Below are 8,479 nucleotides of genomic sequence, written 5' to 3' on the forward strand. Positions count from 1 at the left end.
TGTATTGGTCACATTTGGCAGAATTATGGCCAATGAAACCGTCACACGCTGCCCGAATGTTGCTCTGCGGTATTTTGGCCCATTCTCGGCGAAGCGCTTACTTGAGGTGATCGACACTTTTGCATTTTAGTGCCAACCTTATTCCAGACACAATAGTCCAACGGATTGGTATCCGGAGATTTTGGTAGCCATTGTGCGCCACCAAAATGAAGTGAAGAACCTGATTTAGTAACAATTCTTGGTTGGCGCGTGCTGAGTGTGATGGTCCTGTTGGAAAGTCCAACGTCTGCGGCCAAAATGTTTGCGTGGACAAGGCTTTAATACACTCTCCAGAATATTTTCGCGATAATATTCGTCATATATTCTATTGCCACGGTCGATTAATACGAGCGGAGAGCGACCATTGTCTGTTATGGCACCATCACCATGGCCGGCACTTGAGTTCCGGTGGCCAACCGAAGGTGCACATTTCCAGCTGACCTCTTTGGCAATGATGAATGTTTTCTCATCGGAGGAAACCAAATTCGGCAGTTCACCACTTTCGGCCAAGCAAAGCAATCCTTTAGCTCTTATGAGTCTTTTTTTCTGTTGCGGCGTAAGTTCTTCACTTTTTGGAATTTCAATGGCTTTACCTCGAGCTCATTTTTCAATATTTGCCAAATGGAATATTACGATATGTTCAGTTCTCGAGCCATTTTTCGGCCACTGCGACGCGGGTTGCGATCAAGTCGCTTCTTTACTTTTCGATCCATTTCTGCTAACCTTGCTGTTTCCTTCCGTCCACTTCCTTGACGTCGGGCAACGCTACCAGTATCACGGTAACAATTTATTCACATTTAAATGTTGGAGTGTTCTAACAATAGCCACTTGTGGTCTTCCAGCCAAATATAAAGAAATCGCTTGAATTCCATCACGAATAACTTTTTTTCTGGAAAATTCTAAATAAAATGCTTTTGTTCGCTTGAAAACAATATAATGAGTTGTTACTGGACGAGTGGCTTAGAAATGACAGCAGTCTGAAGTTGGTTGCAGTTTTTCACTCACCCTGTTTAGTATACTGCTTTCACACATATTGTCATCTAATTGTATACCCTCCACAGTATATAATATTGAGGATATATTAATTTCGTCATTCCGTGTGTAACTCATCGAAATAATCATTTTCGACATGACAAAGTAAATATTTTCTTAAGCACCATAAAAATCATAAGACGATTTAGCTCTGACCGTCGGTCTGTCTTTTGTCTGCAAACCGGTCAAGTTCGCAGATGGGCTATATTGGTCACACTTTCCCACACTTTCTAATGGAATTGTCTCTGGAAGAGAATTGTTTATATAGGTCCACGATATCGTATAGCCCCTATACAATGGTACCCCCTGATATTCCGTATTTGGATGATTTTAGGGAAATTATTCACCAGAGTTGTTCAAAATTTTGTACCTAGAATTCGTAATAGGTACTATAGCCCATGACAAAAAATCGCGTATGCAGCTCCAGGCTTTCGTATAGGCCCCATACATCAGTACCTCCTTATTTTCCGTGTTTTGATGATTTTAGCTAGATTATTCACCGTTTCATAATTAAATATTGTAATGGCTTATGACAAAAGTTGCCCATGCATGTCCATGTCTTCGTATGGACCTCAATATAACTGCTATATTCACTATTTTTAAGATTTTAACAGAAAATTTCAGAGGATGTTATTTTCTTAAAAATTTCCAAATTTGTTGCAATATTGGAGGGTATTTAAAGTTCGGCACGGCCGAACTTACTGCTTTTTATTAATAATTAGATTTAAGCTGTACTACAGTGAAAGTTTGAAACTGCAATATTTCTGGTACCTTCTCTTTCTGGTATCTCCCTCGCAAGCGTTCAAAACTTACAGAAAAAAAGTTACACGTATCCTAGATATAATAAGCCCAGGTAAGAACCCGATATAGTTTTCTCTGTTTCAATCAACATTTGATTATTTTGAAATGTTCCCCTCCAGATATTTTTGCCTACATTATAGCAAGTGGGAACATAAAGCTTACTGTCTTATGTTTATACCCTACAACACTATGTGTTGGGGGTATTATAAATTTGATTGGGCCAGAATTTATGTAACACCTCGAAATATTGGTTTCCCATATAGGAAAGTATATATGGATCTTCCTAGCTCGCCGAGCTGAGTCGATCTAGCTATGTATGTCCGTCCGTCCGTCTGTCCATGTTAATTTGTAATCACGCTGCAGGTCGCAATTATGGCCCGATCCTAACGAAATTTTGTACGAAGGTGGGGTTAGGGTCAGAATAGAAGCCTATTTTTTTGGAGATTATCGCCAAATGTATAGGGGTTGAAATGGACCAAATACTGAAAAAATGTAGTAGCTATACGGGTCGCAATTATAGACCAATCGACGCGGAATTTCGCATGTAGCTAGAGTTTAGGGCGGGGAAGAAGCCTACCAATTTGGGTGGTCATCGGATAATATTTAGCGGGTAAAATAGACCATATTTTTTGTGTTGAAAAAATTCAAAATTTTTAATTAAACCGTGAATATTTTAAATCCCGGCGAAATCACAAAGCCATCACAAGGTTACTTCTGACCATTACATTGATGTTAACATCCAACAAATCGGATATATAGCAAAATATGTGCGATATATATGTCTATCAAAGAAGATATGCTTGAAAGATCTATTTTATGTCGAGAACGGCTGAACTGATTTCGACAGTTCTCATTAATTCAGAATGGCCTCTTGGCAGGAAAGAAAAAAAAGTCTAAAAAAATCGCATAAAAATATCTGTCTAAAGATGAAAATATTGATTTTCTAAAATTTTCTCATATTTTTTCAATTTTGTCATATTTTTGGCATATTTATACCCTACAACACTATGTGTTGGGGGTATTATAAGTTTGATTGGGCCAAAAATTATGTAACACCTCGAAATATTGGTTTCCCACATAGGAAAGTATATATGGATCTTCCTAGCTCGCCGAGCTGAGTCGATCTAGCTATGTATGTCCGTCCGTCCGTCTGTCCGTCTGTCCATGTTAATTTGTAATCACTCTACAGGTCGCAATTATGGCCCGATCTTCACGAAATTTAGAATGTAGGTGGGGCTTGGACCAGAATAGAACCCTATTGCTTTTGGTGATGATCGCCAAATGTTTAGGGGCTGAAATGGACCAAATACTGAAAAAAATGTCGGATTTTGCAGTAGCTATACAGGTCGCAATTATAGACCAATCGACGCGGAATTTCTCATGAAGCTAGAGTTTAGGGCGGGGAAGAAGCCTACCAATTTGGGTGGTCATCGAATAATATTTAGCGGGTAAAATAGACCGTATTTTTTTTTTTTTGTTGAAAAAATTCAAAATTTTTCATTAAACCGCGAATGTTTTAAATCCCGGGGAAATCACAAAGCCATGACAAGGTTACTTCTGATCTTTACATTGATGTTAAGATCCAACAAATCGGATATATAGCAAGATATGTGCGATATATATGTCTTTCAAAGGAGATATGCTTGAAAGATCTCATATATGTCGAGAACGGCTCAACTGATTTCGACAGTTCTCATTAATTCAGAATGACCTTTTGGCAGGAAAGAAAAAAACGTCTAAAAAATCGCATAAAAATATCTCTCTAAAGATGAAAATATTGATTTTGTAATATTTTCTCATATTTTTTCCATTTTGTCATATTTTTGGCATATTTTCATTTTGAATTAAACATTTGGTAATATTTCTACAGCTAACAAAACTAAGTAGTTAGGATGTCAGGATATCATATACAGATCGCATTTATGGCCCGATCCTTATGAAATTTTGCATGGGGATAAGATGAAGGTCAGAATAGAAGCCTACTCTTTTTGGAGATGATCGCCATATATTAGGGGTTGAAATGGACCAAAAAACTGCAAAATTGTCGGCAGGTCGTAATTATCGCCCGATCCTCACGCACATTTGAATGGGGATTACCGGACATTGCAAAAGCCAAGCAGTTTTGGATGGCCATCCAAATGGCCATGTGAAGGAGTTTGCCAACTTTTGTAGACAAAATACGAAAATTACCATTCCAGTGACTTTTTGGAGAATTCACAAATACAGGAAAGACGCACTTCTGACTATTTCGTTAACGCTGATTTCGTTGAAGAATATAGTCAAATGTCTGTATCTCATATAGATGCGTTTCAGTCAAAAAACAATAATAAATGTTAATCTTTTGCCACTTCTGAGAGGTTATAGGTCTTTGGGAAATATTGGTTCCAGATCTAGAAAGACCGTTTACGTTCAACATCTACCAATAAATTGGAAATGAGCAAATTAGTTTAAGTTGCTATTATTCGAAAATTAGAGAACGAAACCTGATGGTTTTCTTTTATTATTTGTCACAATATCTTGTGGAATTCTTTCGAGTATTTCGCCTATATAAACTGTATGGTTTATTATAGTGTTGTAGGGTATTCAACTGTCGGCCCCGCTCGACTGTAGCCTTTGCTTACTTGTTTTATTTTGAATTAAACATTTGGTAATATTTCTACAGCTAACAAAACTAAGTAGTTAGGATATCAGGATATCATATGCAGATCGCATATATGGCCCGATCCTTACGAATGGGATAAGATGAGGGTCAGAATAGAAGCCTACTCTTTTTGGAGATGATCGCCATATATTTAGGGGTTGAAATGGACCAAAAAACTGCAAAATTGTCGGTAGGTCGTAATTATCACCCGATCCTCACGCACATTTGAATGGGGGTTACCGCACATTGCAAAAGACAAGCAGTTTCGGATGGCCATCCAAAAATATTCAATGTGTGAAATAGATGGCCCACTTTTGTAGACAAAATACGAAAATGTCCATTCCAGTGATATTTTGGAGAATTCACAAATACAGGAAATACGCACTTCTGACTATTTCGTTAACGCTGATTTCGTTGAAGAATATAGTCAAATGTCTGTATGTCATATATATGCGTTTCAGTCAAAAACCAATAATAAATGTTAATGTTTTGCCACTTCTGAGGGATTATAGGTCTTTGGGAAATATTGGTTCCAGATCTAGGAAGACCATTTAAGTGCAACATCTAAAAATAAATTGGACATGAGCAAATTAGTTTAAGTTGCTATTATTCGAAAATTAGAGAACGAAACCTGATGGTTTTCTTTTATTATTTGTCACAATATCTTGTGGAATTCTGTCGAGTATTTCGCCTAATAAACTGTATGGTTTATTATAGTGTTGTAGGGTATTCAACGGTCGGCCCCGCTCGACTGTAGCCTTTGCTTACTTGCTTTTTTTTTTTGTTTTTTTCCCCACAGATACTGGCAATTGGACTTTTTTCAGTTTAATTTTAAAGTAACTGTAGTTTAACAGTTGCATCCAAAACAAAACAAAATGTTTGTCAGAAAAACGTCATATCCATAATCTTAAATATTTATACTCTACGGCACACAATGCAGGTCGTAATTATTATTATCCGATTGAGATGAAATTTTGCAAACAAAATTTTTTTGGCCCATGGACGAATCCTATTAAAATTGGTGATAATCGGATCAGATTTAGATAATTCAGATTTAGTGAATCAAATTTGGTGAAAATCGGTTCAGATATAGCTATAGCCCCTATGTATATGATTCATCTGATTTGATGTTTAAGTCCCCCACATTCGTAATATGCACCCTGAAAAGTGGCAGACGTCCGTCTGTCTGTCGTTGAATCGACTTAGAATGTCATGCTTAATGGGGTCTATGACGAATATTTAGGAATGTTACAAACGGAATGGCAATGCTAATATACCCTCCTTTCCAAGGTGAAGGGTATAAAAATTTTGAATTGTATACAATATGAGAATATAATTTGCAAATTAAGTGAGCTGAATGTTTAAATTAGACTACTTTTAGCTCACATTATCAACCTTAAACTTATCAAGGGTCAGAATAACCCGTCCAGTGCAACAATATATTTGCATGGTCCATTCCTTTTTTGATCAGCTGCCATGTTTCTTCAGATATCCAAGATTTGCTGTTAGACTTCTTATTAACTTCTTAATTGCCTTATGAATAATGTACACAATAATACAAACAATAAATCAATTTTATTGCCATTCACGACAGTATCTACATAATAATCCTAACCACAATCCCTTAAGTCATTTGTGCCACTTTATAAACGACGCCATTTAGCATTTCTTTAAATTTACAAATTAATCCCGCTCCGTCTGTCTCTCGAACGTAAACATTTCACTTTGTCGAGTTTACTTTATCAAATTGCGTTATCAGTTGTCAATATTTAAATTTTGAATTTAATCCCGAAACTGTTTACACAAAAATTAGTCGCATGACTTAATATTGTGTGTAATGGCATCAGAAGGCCAGCCGCACTACCATCATAACCACCAGAAGCAGCAGCTGCATGTCATAACCCCAATACACCGACCTTTCGCTACACACACACAAAATAAACCGAGTAGTAATTTGAAATGCCCACATTGTAATCACAGTTTTGATATTTGTTGTCAATCACGAAACATAGATAATTGATTGAATTTAACTGTGACCTCAATGCCGCTGACAGAGGCCACGTACAAATGCATGTGCTTGAAATTCAAAATATTCATTTTAATATTGGATGTGAAATGGTAAAATTTTAGGTGGCATATATTTATTTGTTTACAAATTAATGCATAAACGAGTAGTACTGATGTGGGCGAATAAAATTTGCAATTTCATAAAGAGCATTTAACTTTAAGAGAATGTTGACCAGATAAAAGGGATTGTTTAAACGATTTATAAAATATACAATGAATGAACGATTCAGTCATATTTTTTTTTAAAAAATAATAAGTCTTAAGAGGTAATATATACTCCGGCAAGATCGCTGGCATAGCTGCATACTTCACTTTTGACGGTCATGGTCGTGAAAGTGTAAATAATTTAGGAATTTGGAACAATTGTAGAAGTTTATAACTTTTTGGACAATATTTAATATCAACCTCATTATTGAGGGTAAACCGATTTCAGAAGCGCATAACTTCTTACTTCATTCTGATTGTAACACTATGAAAATATATTGGACACTTTATGTATTCACGATCAGAGTAAAATTCTTCTCCAATTAAACTATATCCATTTGCTTTCCGTATGCCTATTGAATGACAACATTTTTGATAGGTCTTTGACATTTTGCACCGACTTTTATTTTATTGACAGGATAATTGATATAAAAATGGTATAAATCATAAATACGCCATTAGCTTTTGAATGTTTATTCCGGGCGAACAAATATAACATATTGAGGGTTTCGTAAAAATTTTCGAGGATACAAATATTTTGTCATAAAATTTTCAATAAAGCTCCACTACTTGATATTGTGCTTACATACCCGTACCTCTTGATATAAAGCATTTCAATGATTTCAGTTCTAATGTAATTTTACATATTAGGTTCTCCTTGGATGAAAGGCGTGTTGGGATAAATTTGTGGTATATGGTACCGTGAGACTAGCTCCGATGGGTGACATGTCCTTTATCACGGTTACGAAATTAGACGATTTCGTAAGTTATATAAAAAGTGTCATGCTTGAGTGCTTTGAACAATACTATATGGGGGCAATATCAAATCAATATCAAAATTCAAAAAACGAAAATTCCGGTGGAAAATGTCGCTAATATTATCAAAATACCGAATAAAAAGAGGTGGGCCATACGAAGACATGGAAGCTGTAGTACGCATTATGAACTTCAAATATAAAAATTTGAAACAATTCTGGTCTATAATATCTCCAAAACTATCAAAATACCGAATATTGGGAGGTACCGTTATAGCCCCTTTTTTGGTTTTGGTATTGCATGTTTTTATACCCTACACCACAAGGTGGTCAGGGTATTATGTCTTTGTGCATTTGTTTGTAACAGGCAAAAGGAAACGAGATAGACCCATAGTGCCTTTTGATGATCTGCATAGAATCATATTCTGAGTCGATTTATGCATGTCCGTCCGTCCGTCCGTCTGTCCATGTATTTTTGTAAACAAAGTACAGGTCGCATTTATTGCCCGATCCAGACGAAATTTTGCACAGATCATTTGTTTGGCCCAAGGACGAACCCTATTGAAATTGGAGATAATCGGTCAAAATTTAGATATAGCTCTCATATATATCTTCGTTCGATTTGCCTTTTATTGTGCACCAAACGTGTAATATCAGCCCGAATAGTATGGAATTTTGCACGTACGATTAAATTAGATCTGAAAATAAGTATACCAAATTTGATCGAAATCGGTTCAGATATAGCTATAGCTCCCATATATATTGTTCATCCGATTTGTTATTTTTGTCCACCGCCGCCGTAATATGCACTCTGCAACAACAATATTTGGGGAAGTGTATCAAATACAGCTCAGAAATACATTTGCTAAATTTTATCGAGATCGGTTCAGATTTGGATATAGCTCCCATATATAACTTCGTCCGATTTACTTTTTATTGT

The sequence above is a fragment of the Musca domestica genome, unplaced genomic scaffold (assembly GCF_030504385.1).
Source record: "Musca domestica strain aabys unplaced genomic scaffold, Musca_domestica.polishedcontigs.V.1.1 1, whole genome shotgun sequence".
NCBI classification, from domain to species: domain Eukaryota; kingdom Metazoa; phylum Arthropoda; class Insecta; order Diptera; family Muscidae; genus Musca; species Musca domestica.